This window comes from Poecilia reticulata, linkage group LG14 (assembly GCF_000633615.1).
Source record: "Poecilia reticulata strain Guanapo linkage group LG14, Guppy_female_1.0+MT, whole genome shotgun sequence".
NCBI classification, from domain to species: Eukaryota; Metazoa; Chordata; class Actinopteri; order Cyprinodontiformes; family Poeciliidae; genus Poecilia; species Poecilia reticulata.
The window spans coordinates 6,155,190-6,174,935 of NC_024344.1; the positions used below are offsets into that span (position 1 = coordinate 6,155,190).

General features: G+C 37.9%; 1 protein-coding gene across 1 annotated transcript in view; it reads left to right on the forward strand.

Moving 5' to 3' along the window:
- Window positions 1–10,786: 10,786 nt before the first annotated feature.
- tiam1a (TIAM Rac1 associated GEF 1a) overlaps window positions 10,787–19,746 on the forward strand; it is a 61,647-nt gene continuing 52,687 nt past the window's right edge. The window contains exon 1 of the mRNA XM_008427225.2: window positions 10,787–11,300. The gene's annotated coding sequence lies outside the window, so the exon portion shown is untranslated. The remainder of the gene's footprint in view (window positions 11,301–19,746) is intronic.

Genomic DNA, 19,746 nt, shown 5'->3' on the forward strand with positions numbered 1-19,746 from the left:
CTCCTTATTTCACAGAACATCCTAATGAAGCACATTCAAATTTGCATTTAAAATGTGCGTGGAAAAGTCTTGCCCTGTTTTTTTTTTGTTGAGGTGAAAGTTCACTTTCCTGTATGCTGTCCACCTGTACTTTCTGTGGGAACACTGCAGAGAAAAAGATCTGTAGGTCAGGGGTGAGATGCCATAAATGGTACACATGCTATGGGACATGGTTGGTTGGTAGACTGACTAATTAGAAGGCTCCCTTTGACCTCACCTTTGACCTCCTCAGCTGTGTCACCTGAGATCTTTAAAGAGGAGTCTGTGAACACAAAGTGCTTTTAATTTTGACAGTGTCTTTTCTCATGTTGACTTTAGTGTATCTAACTTTTTAGTTATGAGCAAACTAAATAGCTTAACCGCAGCATATAACGGTAAAATGAAAAGAAACTGATACAAGGTTTTCTTATTCTTTTTTTTGCAGACAATTCATATAAGGTGATGAGGAAGAGAGATGCATCCATTAATTTTAGAAAATGAGGAACTGTGGAAATGGAGTTGTACCGACTAGGGAGGAAGTAGAACTTGACTTGTTCTACTTCCTTGTTCTAGTTCCTTCCAGGGAGTGTAAGTTATGACGTAATCTTGTTTCTGAACTCTTTGAAAAGGTAGATTTCTGAATTTATAGTTACTGTGTCTTAAGCTAATCTAAATGAGCCAAAACAAAAATGTACAGTGGAAAAATGCCATTATTTATTCTGAGTGGTTGCTGTTTATTGAGAGAACAAGAGAGTTATTTTTAGTTATCTGTGTAAGGAATGGATCAGTAGCTGTGGAAAGTCAACAAGCCCAGACTTGGGTACTACTGATCTTTTGTAGTACGTAAGTCAGATCATGATTCCAAGTGTTGATAAGATGTTATGCTACTGTTTGATGATCAGGCCAAAAAATTTCTGAGACAATATTTGGCCTCACGAATATAGCACCGTATTTTCATGAGGCCACGAATATACAGTATATTTCATATTGTATCTTTGTACAATATGAAATATGGATTTCATATTGTAATCCATTTTTTTAGGAATATGGAAAGAAAAGCACATCAACAAAAAAAAAAAAACTCAAATTTAACAAACATTTAAACAACAGCAATGAAAGTTGGACATTATATTTGGAATTCAGAAAAAAAGAAAATCATGTATAAACCGGAGGTATTCACAGTGAAGTGTTGAAGCAGCTGGGAGGGATAGGAAGCAGGTCCTTTGAGTCTGAGTCCCTGGTCCTTGACTGGAAAAAAAGTGGACTTATTCCTCTGAGCAGAGAGTCCATCTCTTTTTTTTTTTAAGCAGAAGAGTTTTGTCAAGGTGTCTGTCTTGTTTATGGATGGGATGAGAGACAGACAGATGGAATAGGGCTTCACAATGATCACTTATAGTTACACAACTATTCATTAATACATACCGTCTCCAGATTCGTTGGCCTGATTACAGTTGAAATGCTTACTGGCATTGAAGATCCTTCAGATACAGACACACTAAACAGTAGCTGTTGCTTTAACTAGTTTTCTTCTAAAAACGTTGGACTATTTACGTTGGCGTGTTTCCATTTAAAAACTTTCATATGTGTGTGTAAAATGTCCTGCACAGGTGTTAAGTGTTCTGAGGTTCACAGACAAATAAAAGCATCCAACGCTGTTTGTTAAGCCAAGTTGAACGATTTAACAGATAAAAGTAAAGAAGAAACCATGAGAGAAGAGGAAAGAATCTCTCCTCAAACAATCTTTGAAATAGAAGAGAAACTTTAGAGTCCAGATTAACCCAAGTAGTTTTTTTTCTCCCTCAAATGGCATTGACAAAAACATATAGACTTTGTTGAATAAGCCACTTTTCTTGAGTTTTCTGGCTTGACCATGCAAAAGCAGGTCCACTTCCAGAAATTCATTTTTGCAATGGTAAAATTGCTAAACATTTTACCATTGCTAAAAATTCTTAGCAAGATTCCTTGGTTCTGTTACTCTGCATATTTCTACATTATGAGCAGATTCAGTAAAAAACAAACAGAAAAGGAACCTTTTTTCAGACCAATGAAAAAAGGTCTGAAACTTAGCTCATTGCTAATTTCAACTTTAGAGGCTCTTATTTCAACACTCGCTCTTGAGAGTGGTGGTAAGTAATCCATCTTAGTGATTTTAATTTCATGCTTCCTTTTGGTGCCATTTTCACATTAACAACAGGCTACTGTGTATATTTTATCCAGAAGTTTTTTTTTTTCTGTTCCAACACTCTAACATGAAGATGCTAGAGTTGCATTTTTTTTCATTTGTATTGTTCTTCCATGTCCACAAAGGAAACAAGTAGATTTGTATCTTTGTTACTGTTTGTGTTTTTTTTATTTGTTTGACCTTTGTCTGAATAGTTATTTTTGATAACTTCCAAATCTTCCACTTTGAAATCACAGAAACTCAAATTTCTTATTCTTTGTTGGAACTTTGAAAACTAGCATGAAGGCTTCTTTAACTGGCTGAAAATCTGTTGTTTGCCTTCAACTTATTACATAAATTACAATTATGAGAATGAGCTAAATTACTGCAGAATTAACTTTTAAGTTTATAAGTAACCGCTTGCATTTATAGATGGTTTCATATACTGCCAAACACAGTAATTCAGCTGAAGTGATTCCAAAACTTTTAAAATGCACATTATTGTAAATATTTAAAATAATTTTTATGTATTTGTTATAATTAAATTAAAATCTTCACTTACTGTAAATCCAAATTTTAATAATTTCTTAATGGTTTTATTTATTTTTGCTTTGGCCCATTTGGCCCTCGACACGCGTCGTTGTTGGCTGACTCTCTTTGTGGGATTTTCAATTAATGCAGCTATTTGAAAAAGCTGAGATCTTATCCCTGCCTCTAACCTAACACCCAATCTAAAGAAAGCCAGATGTGGTTTATTATACTGAGTCTGTTTTATCGCTGCATACGTAATTGCTACCACATTTTGGGTAAGATTGTTTTGCGTGGATAAAAACTTATCTCGATGTGGCGCTATGCTTGTAAAGAACTTTTAAGAAAAGATTACTGCAAAGATTATTTGAGAAAATCTTGCATTTTAATGTGGAGAGACAGAAAATATTTTTATATTTTTGTGCAGCTATCAATTGTGATATCATAAAACAAACCTGTGTGGCTAGGACACCAAAATGGAATCTCAAAAAAGAGCCTGACATGCTTCTAAATCTGCTTCTAAAGGCTGATGGCATTTAACATTTCTGGTATAAAAATACAAAATAGAGAAAAAGAAATACCTTTTTGGTTATGATACTGACCTCAAAAGCCTTATGTGTTTATTTAGACAGAGAAGTTAGGAAAACCAGAAGAGGTTAAAAATATTCACCTACATTTTTCTAAATTTTTGCATCAGACTGTTAATAAATCTCTATCACCAATAATGAATTAAATGTGACATTGTTTGTTTTTTTTAAATCACTTCGGGTACTTTGGTTATTCTGTCAAATCAAGACAGTTTTTTTCAACATAAAATCATCAATATTGAATAGAAGAAGGTCTTGTCTTCCTTTCCTCGACGTCAAATAGCCGGATGATTTATGGGCTGCATTCATTAGCTTGGCAGCAAATTTCATTCTGACTAAATCTCATCCTTCTCTGCCTCCTGTTGTCTGGCTCCTTCTGGCTGCCTTTGTCAGATCTTTGCCAGGCAGCTCAGCAGAAAGCCGCGAAGGTACTGATGTGTTAGCAGAGTCACACCAGTCCAACTCAAAAAAGCAAAATAGAAACATTTTATTTCTGTGTAAGTCATAGTGGTGATTGACTTTCTCAGGAAGCTTCATCGCAAAACATCATGCAGATTTGGAGTGTTTTTTTTAATATATATATATTTTAGAGTACATTTCTTTTTGAGCCAACATTGGTTAAAATCTGTGTATGAGTAGGATGTTACCGACTTCAAACAAAAACCTAATTTCAGATTTTTGTGTGTGTATGTGTGTGTGGAGATTTTGTTTCTATGCATCTCTTTCACTGGGTGGTAACAGTTAAACTCCTCCATTTGGTGGGATTACTTCTCCACTCATTCCTGTGGGAGCCGCCGTCAGGCCGTCATCTTTAAGCAGAATGCCATGCCTTCTGATGCTTTAATCCTTTCCTCTCCTCTCTCCCCCTCCTTTTGCCGCACTCAACCTCTTAACCTCGTCTCCCCTTTCTCTCCTCCTTCCCTCCCTTCTCGCTGCGGCTGTCAACTTTCAGCTGAAGTGGCTGAAATCAGCACATGCAGAGGAGGATGTGTGAAAAGCTTAAATGTTGCAGTTCGATGTCAAGACTCTGCTGCTGTTGGGGTTTTTGGGAGAAACTAACAGCTCCTTATGCAGTGCCTTCAGGACATATTCATACCCCTTGAACTTTTTTTTACATCTTGTCACATAACATCCACAAACATCAGTGTATTTTTTTAGGGGATTTGATATGTGATATATCAACATGAAGGAGTGTTTTGTTTGTGAAACAGAGGTTAAAAATCTAAAAAGTGTGCATTTGGGTTAGTGCAGAGCTCTGGTACATCTAAATAAGATCCAGTGCAACCAATTTCCTTCATCTGAGACTGGGTTTGAGCTGTTTGGCCTAAGTGAAAAATGCAGTCTCAGAAAAAAAATATCGCCTTGAACATATCACTCCCACAAGGAAACGTGGTGGTGGCAGCATTATGCTTTTGTGATGCTTTTCTTCAGCAGACACAGGAAGTCACTCAGAGTTTAAAGGAAAAGGGATGGAGAGACAATAATGGAAGATATTCACCTTCCAGAAGAAGTTAACGAGTCTGAAACAAACTACCAGAGTTAGAATAAATATGATATATCAATGCATACTATTGTGCACTGCAGATTGACCCATTCAGGGTCCAGCCCTACAGTAAATCCAAATATTAGTACAAAGACCTGAAAAATGTTGGGCAGAAAATACATGATGAAATGAAAACTTTTGGAAGGCAAAAAGCTCAAAGAAGACAACCCCACACAGTATCACAAAAATAATAGAATTTTGAGATATATTTTTTTGTTAGATTTTGACTAATACTAACTTTAGCGCTTAGTTTTACTGTCTCTAAAGCCAACCGCCTGAAGCGCTGTCCTAATGGGACTGGATGATGTAGATCTGAGATGGCTGTGGGTCACAGATGAAGCAGGAAAATCCAGCAGACAAATCAAGGATCCAGTTCTGTCACTGCTGCTTGACCTAGAAACAACACATACATGAAGACTTTCTAAATTAGGAGTGGAATTTGTCTGTCTACGCTTTGTATTAAAAGACTAGGGAAGAAAGTGAAATCAATGACCTCAAATTTCTACTGTTCAGAACCCATAAACATCCAGTAGCCACACTTATTCACTGGTGTGTTTTGAATCCAATGATGTTAAGCATACCCGCATCGGCAGCGTTCTCTGACAGAAGTAAGCCCTTTTGATTTAAGAGAGACACGGTATATATAAGAAATGCTAATCTTTTCTAAGCTGTGCTGATGCCCAAACTTGTCAATTTATAGAATAATTGCAAAAAACTGAACGTTGAAAAAGAATCCAGGATCTTTCACTGGCCAGTTGAATAAAATCCTTGCATCTAAGCCCCCAGCTATTAGATGCAAGTTTATTTTTGCCATGTGGTCGTGGAGAGGGCTGCTGTAATTTTCTGCACGGAGGTTTTGAGTCTGCATGTTTTCTGAAGATGAAAAGCTTGTGCAGTTTTATCCTGACTGGATTTCATCGTGTTCCTCGTCGTGGTTTGATAGGTTCACGGAAATACAAAAGTAAGAAACAAATTAAACAATCAATTCTGTTCTTGTTAATATCACATGTGGGATCAGACCTTAAGGGCAACAGCTTTTTTACAGCACGTGTCAAAATCCATTTACATTTGTGATAAACAATAAAATCTTCTTACGTCGATGACTGTGCCCTTATAGAAATGAGTCTTTATGAGTAGAATTGTGTGTGCGTACGTGTGTGTGTGTGTGTGTGTGTGTGTGTTTGCAGCTCTGCGAGCAGTGAAATAGGTCATCTAGTCGGTGCTCATGAGTTTGTGACAGGGTCGGGAGGTTACATGGCGTGTGCAGCTGTCTGCTTGCCGCTACATCCTTGTCCGTCTCCCTCTCTTCCTCTTCCTACGCCGTTCCACCTCTCACACAATCGAACACGTTTTATTTCTTCGGCTGCCTTCCATTGTTCTCTGTCTTTAAAAACGGGATTTGGAGAATAAGAGAGCTGAGGTAGGCTCTCATGAAAACAAAAGAGACACATGTGTGTGTTCCCACCCCTCCCTTAATGTGCAGGCAGCCCAGATTATCATCACTGAACACAGCACCCTAATTATTGCTGCTCCCTCTTTACACTCAGAGGGATCATGACTGAAGAGCGTTTACAACATGCATTTACCCCACTAAGCTGGATGGCACCAGGATGCATGTTGCTTATACATCCTCGTAGGAATAGTTGTATAATACTCATTATTTTAATGGGTCTTCAGGAAACAATTTCTAAATTTTATGCTGTGCCATATGAATGGTGGATTGTAATGTCACTGGGCTGTCCAACTGGCTAATCATGTTGTCAATACGTGACTGATTAATCAATAATGATTAGTGTAACTGTGTAAACTGTCTAGTCTTTAGTCAGTTAATCACTTTACTAAGGAAATGACGTGTTTACAACCAGCTGCGTTGGTTGGGCAATTTCAAACTTTGAAAAAAAAAATGTGAGCAACAATATTCTAAAGTTAGTAGTAATCCGACTAATCAATTTCTTTACCCGCTCAATTTCAGCATGTATATANTATATATATATATAAAGAGCACTAAGGGTATTGTCCATACTGGTTAATCCTTTTTGTGTCTACTTGAGTGTGCACAGAGACATAAAAGCTACACTTTATCAATTACCCTAATTACACATCACACCAGACCTTGTATTGTATTTGTTATATCGGATAAATGGCCCAGTTTCTTGTTTTTTCATAATGGAGGGCTGAGGTCTAACACCTGATGTCTGCTTCGTCCCACTTGGCAGATCACACACATGCGTTGCAGCTGTGAACAAGAGTAGTTGTATTATTCACTATATCTATTCAATGTCTTTTTCTATCTGTGTTTTTCTGGACTCACAATAGGATTGTGTGCACATGCTAATGCAACGTGTGCATGCATAAAGACACTGTACGCTAATGGAAAATGTAATCGTGCAAGACAGGTATTAGCTGATATGGCTGTGAGCACCGGATAGTGCAGCCACTTGCTAATGTGACTAAGAGAAAGGTAGCAGGCCAGAGGAAACGTATTATTGTACCTTGGCAGCCCATACATTATTCATCAGCTTGACTCGCATGGCTGCTGGTAATGATTTTATCAAATAGAGCATGATGTGTGTTGTTTCCATAAAGGAAAATAGGATCCTGACTGTCTGTATCCTTTCTGTCAACCATAGTATGCTCATGACTTTCGATATAATATGTTCTGCATCCAAAATGACAGAAGGCATAAAATATTAAATTTATCTTATCTGCCTAGTGCCATTCCCACCAATACACAGACGTTCTGTGATAAAGAATGATCAGGTTTGAAAGGTGGAGTCTATTGCAGCAAAAGGTCGGCTCAGGTGTGACGGAACTGCAAGAGAACGAAAAAACATCATAGACTTGAGCAAAAAAATAAAAAATAAATTCAAGTAGTGGGCAGGCTTTGATTTTTGTTTGCTGCATGCAGTTCTAACTGGTGACTACATCTGAGAACAAACACTGAGTTTGGTTGGTTCATTTCACAGAAGCAGCATTTCGTATTACAAAAAGCAGAGTGAAACGGGCAAACAAAATGTTACATAACCTCCTCCTACTGAAGCTGTTATTACCTTCTGTGTTTCTGTTTGTACAATCATGGTGTTACATCTGCCATAAACTACTTTCTCCCCACTCCTTCTGTGATTACATTACAGGCCTGTGATGCCTTGTTTAGATAGAAGAGTAGGAACAAGGTGTTGTTGTCTTGCTGACTTTGTTTCCCATACAGCTCAGATTACAACACAGGGTCTGTTGATAGATCTGTGCTTCTTAAACTGTGATATTTGCACCTAAGTGGTATTCTGACTTAATTTAGCTATTTGTTATTAAAAGGGCAAGGTGATAAACTCATGACCTTTCCAGGGTGTAGCCCACCTCTCACTCAAGAAAAGCACTCTCCAAAGGCAACATATTAACTAAAAATAAAATACATTTATTGTTTTTATTCTGACACAAAAAAATCTCATTAAAATGCTCAGTATGTTTACAATCTCTGTTGACAGCCAGATTTGGCTGTTTCACATATTCATAATAATAATTTATCAGCTTATGTGTTTATTTCAGCTAAACAGTGTTAAATAGTGAGTCAGCGTTAGCTAAACAGAGCAGCATTTTACATTTTACATAACCGTCGCAGGAAATTATTCCATCACACATTTGATGAAGCTACACGATTCTGTAAATGTATCAAAGTTTACATTGATAACAACCATTGCCAGATACAGTTTTAAAGAGTTTTAAAGGATGTGTTACTCATCTTACTTGGTGGTGATAAACAAAACAAAAACAAAACAAAAAGAAATCTTGAATTGTACTATATATTTGTCTTCTAATAAAGCAAAAGGGGGTTTGTTGTTTTATGAAGATGTATGTTTCATTTATCATTATCAACAGTTAAGGTTAAATTTCACAATGGAAGGACATTTCTCCCAACATCTGCCAACTTTAAACTTAGTCGTTAGGCACCAGCACCCCTCACAACCCCACTAGGGTTAAGAGTGTAAGATAATGAATGGGTGGATAGTTACACAACATTCATCAACACATGCAACCCAGTACTACCTTCGCTGCTTCGTAATGTGATATTTACTGAGTTGATGCTTTTTATAAAAAGAGTTTGATAACCACTTTCTTAGATAACGGAAACAAAATCAAGGACAGAGAGCAGAAGAGTGATTTGCAGAGAATGGGATCTGATGAGCTGACAGGTGAAAGACGACATGCAGCATGTGTGCAAGCAGACACACAGTTCTGAGATGGGAAAGGGTTACCTGCTGCCTTTTTTTTTTGTGCCTGAACAAGGTGCTGAAATGTCATCTTGTGCCAGAAGGTGGAAAGCTGTAAATATGTTTGTGTCTGTGCACCAGAATGCATGTGCTGTACAATAGCAACATTGTGCTCGTGACTGTCTCCCGCTTCCGTCCCCTGTGGAGGCTGTCAGGCTGCTTTTGTTGGGTGGATCTGTTACACTCTCTGCCCTTTCTCCTGACACGTTTGCCTCCATAAATGTTGAACACCAAAACGTTTTTCAGCTTCGGTAGAATAAAGCAGACATTTAAATCGGAGATCGTCGGCTCTCTTCTGTATGATGACAGTTCTAAAAGACAAACATTTTAGGGAAGCAAATAACTAGAACAGAAACATATTTTGCTATTTTATATTTTTTGCTGTTATTCATGCATTATTTTAAAACTTGAAATTGAAATTGTATATGTTTTTATCACTTCTACCTACAATTCAAGATTGCCGAGCTACAATGTTGCCCAAAGTTTTAAGTTCGGTTTCATCATAACAAATTCAATCTCGCAGCCTTACTGCTTAGTCCTGATGTGGGGAATCCAGTAGATGGCTGGAAAATGTAGAACATAACCAGCACTTGTCGGAAATTCCTGCATCTCTTCCAGTGCTGCTGTCAGCCTCATGTCTGCCTCCCTTGTTTCATCAGCTTTTGAGAAATGTCCAGGTTTTGCAATGTCCCTGTTGTCCTTCATTTATTGGTGAGCCCCATTACTGTGTCAGAGTTTGTACTTTGTAGATTGCAGGCTTTGTAGGCTGTAGATTTCTTTTTTTTTTTTCCATTTCAGTTTTGCAATGAGATCCTGTACCTCTGTAATAAAAATGGCTTTGGCTAAATGAGCAAGATGTCAGAAAAACCCTCTAAGCAAATCATTTTAACTTTATTTCAGGTTTTTCAGGTTCACTATAATGGGTGGTGGGTGTTAACCCAAAAAGACTGCATGCTGGATCAGCAGGTGCTCAAACAAAGCATCAGTTAAAGGATATTTGTATTTGTGTAACCAGGTACTTTAGTAAATATATATATAGTAAATATATATTTGCATTCACAGGATGAGTGCCACAAAGTATGTGGAAAAAGTTTCTAAATTGCTTATCAAATCAATTTTTTTACACAAAAACTTTAGATACTTGTGATCTGTATAAAGTTACTTTGTAGAACCACAGCTTTTTTTTTTTACTTCAACAGAATATTTCTCTTAATTGTCCCTGCATAAAATACCGCAAGCTCATTCAAATTAGGTAAACAGCAATTTTCAAGTTTTGCTAAAGATTCTTAGTGACATTTAGGTCTGTACTTTGACTAGACCAGTAGTACAGATAAACTTGCTCTGATCATGTAGCAGATCCAGAGTATTAATAATAAAGAAACAAACGGAAAGCAAAGAGTAAAAGCAGCTGCATCATACACATAGCGGCACATTAATAAGCATTTTTCAAAATGAAACATCTTTCTAGTTATTCATTAATCATTTTTTATCATTTATTAACCCAAACCATCTCTCTATTTCTAGTAATTTTTTGAAGTTACATAAGTAAAAACAGTTTCCACCCACTTACTATTCACACTGTGCTGATTAGATCATCTGTGTCCTGAAAAGAAGCAATAATCAGACTTACAACATTAGACAGTGTTGCTTGCTGGCAGATGGTTTCCTTGCATGCTATGGCTTGTCCGTTGTATAATTTTTGTCTTTGTTTGTGTGCAGAGCTTGAGGCCAGAGAGGCAGTAATTAAACAGAGGACTGGGACATCTAAAAGCTTAGAGGCACAAACCCAGCACCCATGCTGACAGTCAAATTGCCAAGCCAGGGGAGGTGACCGAGCGAGATAGAGAGAGAGAGAGAGCAAGAACAGCCAGGAAAGGAGGAAGAAGATGACAACTGTGTGAGAGCATGAGTGAGAGAACAGGGGAAACCAGAGAAAAGAGGGCGGGCCTAGACTCAGGCAGAGCACACACACCCTCCTGCTCAGCCCACAGTCTGGTCTAGGCATGCAAGTGGCAGCATGTGGGAGAATGCGCTCCAGTGTGTGTAGAGTGAAACACTACGCCGGAGCCTGGGAGATGTCTGTCTGATGCAGGGATTTCCCTCTTTTCCTCCTGAGCAGGACGCATGCTGGCTACGCTTTAGTAACCACAGGGAATTAAGCGGGACGCTCACAGGAAACACGGGTAGCTTCAGTGAAGGTAAGGAGATACTTTGCTTATTTTGAAGATGTGCTGAGAGCTTTGAGAACTGAAACACATACAGAGACAGTTGTGATGGGGTTTAAGGTAACTTGCTTCAGGCTGCTTCTATAAACATATATAAATATTTATATATATATATTAGATGTTGATATTTGAGGGGAAAAACAAGAAAAGATGGAGCTATTTAAAAGAATCCACATGTGGATATGGATATGAGTAGGTAGGGGTCCTGACATGCAATACATTATCACACGTAGGTGAGAGTTTGTTAGTTTTAGTCATCTACATGCTGTTCTGTAAAAATCTGCCCTGCATATGGATTCAGATTACCATCTTGTATGGGGCATTGTGTGTTTTTCTGTGTGTTGACGAAAGGACTTTATCAATCATTAATGCTCTCACTGGAGACCTTGCCTGGTTTCTTATACAAGCCCAGTCAATGATAACAAAATATCTTAACAGCCTCTTTGGACTGGCAGCACCTGGCAATCCCAATACAAAGCTCAAAGGGCAAACCCTGCTGAATTCCTTAACGGTGTCTCTACCTGATTGTTTGCCTCTTTTCGTGGGAGCTACTGATGTGAAATTACATCTGATAAAGAGAAATTTCTCCCAACTCCAGGTCAGAAAGAACTATTTGCCGCTTAAAGCGATTGTGGCCCATTAAGTGGCTCTTAAAGAGTTTGCTTTACTTGATCTAAAATAGAACACATTTTTCAAACTTCGGTTCACAAATTCGCAGGTTTTATCGCAAGTTGATGAAAGGGATAAATTGATGGCAGATTTAGATCTAAGGAATGCTTCAGCCTACTTTGGGTTTGTATGGGAATGAAATTTTAACACTGGGAAGAAAAAAGATCAGAAAAGTGGACTGCTCTGAATGAGACTTATGAACTGTTCAGTCTCTTGATGGGAAAGTTGCAACTCCTGAAAACTTTGCTCTCAACTACAGCAAACAGAGTGTAAATATAGCAAAATTAAGATAAAACACACAGGGATACAGAGTCACAGCTTTGCTGAATGTATTCCTTCACAAGAGAAGAAACTTATTGATGTGTCATATTTTCTTTGCTCTTTTAAGAAAAAGCCAACATTGCTGAACGGTAACACTTTTGGGAATATGACTGAGATTCAAGGAGAAACCTTTCAGCTTTCCTTTCATTTAGAGACCTTGTGATCAGAGCTGGAATGTAAACTATTTACTCCCTGTCGTATTTTGTGTGGTGCCTGGTTTAAAATAGCATTGGCATGCTTATCCAGCAAATATTTAGGATTCAAGCATACCTTCATGTCATTCTAGGCACATATTTACATCACATTTCCTACAACAATCCAGGTAATATATATATATATATATATATATATATATATGATAATCCTTAAGAAAGAAGAGCACCCAAAGTCAAGGTTCCTTATATATATATATATATATAGCATTATCATTCCTTCCTGGTATTCACTGCTTCAGTTGCTTCAACAAGAAACTTGAATATTGGCAGGGTGTTTGGAGCAAGTGATCCGTGAAAGGATTTATAGTGGCAGATAAAAACCAGTTGGTGTGTGTGTGTGTGCGTGCATGTGTGTGTGTGTGTGTGTGGGGGGGGGATATTTTTACACCACTGACAAAGACTTTGTGAAAGCCAGAGGCAGCGAAAAGAGGGGGAGGCCTGTCTTATCTCTCCCACCGATACGTATCCAGGTTTTTGTTTGTACGTGTGTGAGCGTTCGTATACTTGGTGTCTGTTGGGGCAAATACCTATGTGTGTGGGTGTGTGCAAGAAGCCAAGTAACCATGTGCTGTGTGTACAGTAAGGTAGTATAGTGTGTGTGTGAGCATGAATGGGACATTGTCAAGTCAGCCTTGTGGGTCTTTGTATGTTGCTGACTGATCTCGTTTTATATCTTCCATCAAACTTTAGTCTTATTCTCGGCTAATATTGTTATAGTTCCCAAAGTAAAAATATACATTTTCTTCGATGAGTTTATGTTAAAAGGTTATAGTCAATATCTTACCTGCTATGTATAAGTCTGCGTTTTCATGTAGTCTAAGTCACATTTGCTAGAACCAAGATGTACTGAGACCTGAGGGGACTTTTATTCTTTTAAAATAACTCCAAACTGTAAAATGTTACATTCTCAATACGACTTTCACGCAGGAAGATCACTGGTGATATATCCTTTGCTATTCTGGTTGCTACATTTCAAGCTGAAAAATCATTTAGATATAATGTCTGCCAGGGCTAGTCCTAGGTTATATTGGTTATGTGTCAATTGGTACCACCAAAGGAATGCTTCTTTCAATCTTTAAGAGCCAGTGGCTTTGAGAAGTTTTCTTTTCAACTCAAAAATTAAAATGAAAATTTACAAAATCTCTGAAAATTTGTTGGCGTCATGGGTCACAATTTGTAATCAAAGAGTACATAGCAGGTTCATAACAAGCAGAAACAGAGACTGAGACAAAGTTTTCAGAAACCCCCCACATTTAATTAGATTATATTAAATAATTAAACAACTGTAGTAATTTGACATTTTTAAAAATCAGAATACTAAATTGGTACCAAATGGGTCAAATTCATAGGCAAAAAATGGTTTGTTTATACCTTATGGAAGTACAAAGGTGACAAATTTGCAGTGTGCTGGGACAAACTATTGATGTCCTTTAGTGATTTTTCACCAAACAAACACAACTTCCTCTACCTCAGACTGGCTCAAATTTGAAACAATTTTTTAAAATCAATTTCACAATTCAGTACAAATCAGAAATAAAGAACAAACCTACAACTAAATACAAAATAGGACATATTTTTTGTTGTGTGTACAGTTACAGTAGTGTTGTAAGTAGCTTTTTTAAGGCACCCTGCATAACGTGTATTTTTAAACTATCAAATGAGGATTGTTTTTATGAGAAACACTGAGTTATCAAAATGTTTAGCTTTTCCAAATTCAGTCCACTCCCTAACCATGATCAAAAACCAAATAAAGTTGGAAGAAGTTCCACTCAATGAAGGGAGTATTTTCTTCCTGAAATAGTGTCGTCTGCACGTTATCATTAAAGTAAACAGAAGTAAACAGACGCACACCGGCACTAACTGAACACAGTTTGCTTCTTCATCCTTTGTAGTGTGTCCTTTGCTACAGATCCCTAAAGTAAAGCTTGTTTATACAGTGATCACCATGAATTAAACAATCTTCATCACAGCTGACAACAACCTAAAATCTTCTCCCTCATTATTCACTTTAATGCCTAAACTACTTATCACACCTCGTGGAAACTGCCTAAGATAACTGCAAGCATAACACATAAGACATGTTTTTATGCAGATGTGGCAGGCCTGATGAAAAGAGGTTGATGCAATTATCACGAAAGCGATGATCTCTTCTTCCTCCGTCTCTTAAGACTTCCTCTGCCCCTTTCATTTTCTTAAAGTTGCCTCACTAATGCCTCATCCCTCTTCCTCAGTGGTGCACAATTTCTGCTGTTGAGCAAATATGGGGCTTATGGAATCCCCAATGCGATAGGGCACTTTAAATGTTTGTGTTTGGCAATGTGCCTGCCGGATGTGTGCCTCTGTGTGAGTGTGTGTGTGTTCCTTTCTTTCACTCCTCTGCTGTTGTCACTGGCAGTCCAGTAGACAAATATTGCTGAAGTCTGTTTTGGGAAGACCATGACAGACCTGACAGCTGAGGGTGGAGGGAAACAGAAAATGTTTCTCTTTTCTGGTTTTATGAAGTGTGTCTGGGGGTGCTGGTTCTGTCATAACACAGTGAAAAAACTGAGGGAATCTGTCTGCACTGTAGACTCTCTGAAGGGCTATAAAAGGTGGAAGACTAAGATTTATTTTTGTGACTGTCATAAGGTTCTTCTCTCATGAGGTTTAAGTAGTTCGCAATCTTACTGTATGTAGGGGTCCTAGGCAATTTCATATTTTTGCTTTTTTTTCATTCAGTTTTTTGTCACATCATGGACATTTGAGTACAAAACATTAACACTAAACCTGCCTGATAATTGTGTTTCACTGTTTCTAGCTTTCCTAATGGCTTACAATTTTTTGTTGTGCGGCATAGAACCATTTTGTCTCTTTTGGAATCTAGGCTATCGACTCTCATTGAAATTCTGTAACTCCTGAAGTTGTCAAATATCCTACATTGAAAGCAGATCCCTTAAATCACAGTTTATGAAGTTTGATGTATTTCGTTTGTTAGCAAAAGAATTCTTAAAGATAGCCTCTGTAGTGGTTTGTTTAAAACTTTCGAACCAGTTTGAGAACCACATGGGAACCCTGTGTCTTATAATGTGTCACAAGGCAAAATTGTTTTACTTAGTAGGAAACCTATGCAGTTCGAGTTTATGTCTGTTTAGGTGTGGGCTTTCATTGGAAAACCGTGCAGGATGAGACTTGCTAAATTAGTCGGTGAGAACATTATATCGCGCTGACGTCCCGGTTTACATTTACTCTGTTTGTAATGTCACTCATCTGGTTGGACAAGAATGCTCTGGGTTGGGAGCTGGAAACTTTGACTTCTCCGCCTGATGAGGAAGAAGAAAGGGGCTTAGGTCGGGCCACAAGTTAGAGGAGCAAGACTGGAGGCCTGTAATTTAGGAAAGGGTCCATTTGAGGGGGATGGGTGTCTCGATACTGACATGAGCTGGCATCTGTCCTCGTTCATTTCCTTCCTTTTGTCTGTTCTTTCGCCTCTGCTGTGATGAATTGGGAGTTTTCTACTTCCTTCCTTCCACTGCTCCCACCCTCAGACTCTCTTTTATGCTCTCTTTTTCTTTTCATCTGCCCGTCTCTGTCACTCCTTCATATTTGCTATCTCCCCCCTTTGGCGTGACAGCTTTACCATCCTTGTCATGTTTGCGTATTATCTCTGATCAGTGTTGCGTTTAAGCCCACACATCAGCACTGGTTGCCAGTTCATGTTTTTGAAATGTTGTATACAGAAGGATAGATATTTACATTTAAAGCAGAAAAGAAGAAACTAGTATTAAAGATGTGCAACACTGTTTTTATTTTTTATTTTTACTGACTGAGCAACCTGCAGTGTTTACTAGAGATAAGGGATGTGCATTGTATCATTTCTCTTTAGCAGGAAAAATATGTATATTCCAAAACATACTCTATGTTATGTAGTGGTATAACGACAGTATTCTATTGGATAGTAGGTGAGGTTTACATTTAGAACAGTTTTTGTGTTTTAGTTTTCTGCCAAATATTTTTTACTCATTTTTGATCAACTCAAACTGTTTGCATGAGAGACAAGGGATATTATAAAACCGACAAATAACTGGAGTAAATTCTTTCTAAGTCTGTGACTTGGTTGCCAGACAAGTGCAAAGTTAATGACTCAAACCTTGGCAGCGATCATATTGGATTCTGAAGTCATATGAATCCTCAGCACATCCAGCAATGTATATGTAACATATCATCTGAAGGATGTACCGTTTGATGACATGAACTGGGTGAAAGTTGGATCTGACAGAAAAAGGAAACATGCCTTGAGAAGAAATGTGTGAACAGAAGGGGAAGCTGGTCTGAAGGACCTCAGAGCAAGAAAGTGGAAATATATCTGTGTGTGAGGTGTTGAGAAGGCTTTTAAGAGAGGAGTTAGAGCAGAGGCGTAAAGAGTGTCTTCTGAAGATTGTGTTTATGATTTGTTTGCACTGGGGAGAAATTGCACTCTTTGGAACTCTCTTTGATTTAGTCTGGCTTCAAACCCTTACAATACTGACTTTTGGAGTCTTTTGGATCAACCGCTGTGTAATTAAGACAGGGGAAATAGGCAATTTAGACCTTGTCTGTCCTTTTCTCCTTTACTCTTACAGAAAGTATGCAGACTTGGCTGAAAATCTAGTGCTCATCACATCGTGTCACTTCACACTCCTTCTTATTGACCTGGAAGTAATGCAGAGAGAAAAGGCTGTATGTGTATAAGTAACTGTGTGCAAAAAATGCATGTGAATAGGCATGTGTGGCTGAAGGCTTACGGGCAAAACCACATGCATTCTTTTGTTCTCTGGATTTTGTCTCTTTGGAGGTAAAAGAACCCCCATGTTGAGTGCTGTTTTATGATTTCTATTAGACTGTGTGGCTTTGTTATTGTCCTGCAGTGCAGAAGCGATCAATGTGAATGTGTTTACGTGTACACGTCTGCGGTCATGCAATCTTTGTCGTCCCAGCCTCCTCTTACATGTCAAAGAGTCGTGTGGATCTCACATGCAGGTCACTAATGTACTGAGAGGGTAGGCTCTATTCACTGCAACAACTTGGGGTCCAAATAATAACCCCCAGGTTGAGTCCACTCGAGAGATCAACTCCCAGGAAATGGACCCATTGACCTAGATCCAACCACTTCTACTAAAGAGACTCAACATAAATGGCATATATTGACATCCTTGTCTGGAGTCTCCATAGGCAGCAATGTGAGGACCCTTTTATGTTCACCCAGTGATGGTTTCAATGGGTGTGTATGTCCCTTACGAAACCATCTGATTTCTTAAAATGTATTTCATGTAATATGGTTTGAAATGCACACAGAGTGTACAGTCATGTTCTTCTTTTTGCTTGTTTTATTTCAATAAAGATGTTCCACTTTTGATTAAAAGAAAAAAAAGATGAGTTAGGAAGATTATTTTTTTTATAAAAATCTGGGTATATAACCAAATGGGAAAATCATGATTTTCTTAACTGCTTTGCAATAAAGTGCCACTTATAACTGTCTAAACAGCTAGTTAATAATAAGCTTTCCACATCTTATCTACCAGTATGAGGCATTTGTAGTACTTTACATAAAGCTGAAGTATGTATCTTTTATAAACAATGCTTTCTTTCATATTTGTTAAAACTGTGACTATGTTGTTGCAGTATGACACTTTGAGATTTTTTTACGGATCATCTGCCTCATCTTACCGTAAACTGCACCAAACAGTGGGAGTTATAACAAATATGTAAAAAAAAACACATTGTTTATAAAAGTTACATAATGCATCTTTAAAGTTGAGGATCTTGCTGAATAATAATTTTGCGACAGTGTTTGATTCCGCAATATCTGCTATATTGCTGCTTTGTATTTATAAAGTTTTAACAGCTTAACTAATAACAGGGTTCTTAACCATTTATGAGTCCTTCTTTGATGCTCAAAAAGCAAATAAAAAGCATTTTGTGCAAGAGCAATACAGCAAATAAATGTTGTCGGACAGAGTGAGTAGTTTACTGACTGATGATAAGTTGAAATACTCTAAAACTTCAGCCAGGATTTCAACATGTTGTTCAATTCTGTAGTGAAGCTCTGGACGTGCACTGTGTGACATAATCACTGAGGTGGATTAATGTTTTTAAAACCTTTGAAGAACACCCGTTTCGCAGTCTGGGCGTAGGTCATTCTCTGAATTGGTCACACCTTCATGCGGACATTTTTTGTTTTTCTGTACGATGTAAAAATGAAGTGAGAAAAAAAGGGTGGGTCTCTTCTGTGAAACAATCATGTGAAAAGTGATGCAAATTGTCCCTGAGTGAAATCTGTTTTATTTCACACTTGAAACATTGAGGCATCTGTTTCTTCTCTCTGTAGCTGTGATGTTTTTTCTTGTTAGAAAGCCCAGAACATCTTGTATTGTCTAGTCATGTATTTGTGAGCGTAAAGCACAGAGAAACAGCTGATGCTTATTTGTCACGTTCTTTCTCCCCTCGCTCCCTGGGGGGTATAGTCTTGTCTCTCTTTATAGGGGGGCCACTCTGTTTGCACTTGCTGTTGTTGACTCAGCTGCATGGATGCAACTTCCCCCTTCCTTATCCCGCTCTTCCCCTCCCTCACTTCCCCTCCAGACCTGCTCTGTGCCCATTTCTCTGCTGTTAACATGTTTCACAACCTCACCAGCACCTTTTGTCAGGTTTAGTCACTAATGACTTAGTTTATCTCTGTAACTTTTAATCTTTCATTTTCTCTTCCTTCCACAAAGCCTCTCACTTGCCCCTTGATGATTAAGGATTTTCATGCCTCAGTGGTAAGCTTAATTAAGAAAGTGCTGGTTTATGTATTATTTACTTCCCATTGCTTGACTTTGAGAGTGCATTCAAAATAATACTCTAATCATGTATCGCAGTATTGCAGTGTTCATTATAATAATTCATCAAACTACCTTTGGTCCACTGTGATTGCAAAAGCCAGACAAAGGTGATATTCCTTTAATAGGACATTTTCAGAACCATGATTTATACAAATATTTTTGCTAATTTTGTCAGAGTTTTGTTTTGAGTTGCTATTAATAGGTTATTTGAATTTGGATTAATGGAGAAAACATGATTTACATAAAAAGAGGTGTGAATTATTTCAGTGCATGCTGCAGCTCTAATTGTCTTTCCACAAAAATAAGATAAATCACAATTATTTCAGTAGAAAGGTGTAGCATTTCATAAGAGTGACTGTACCAGTAGTGGTGCAG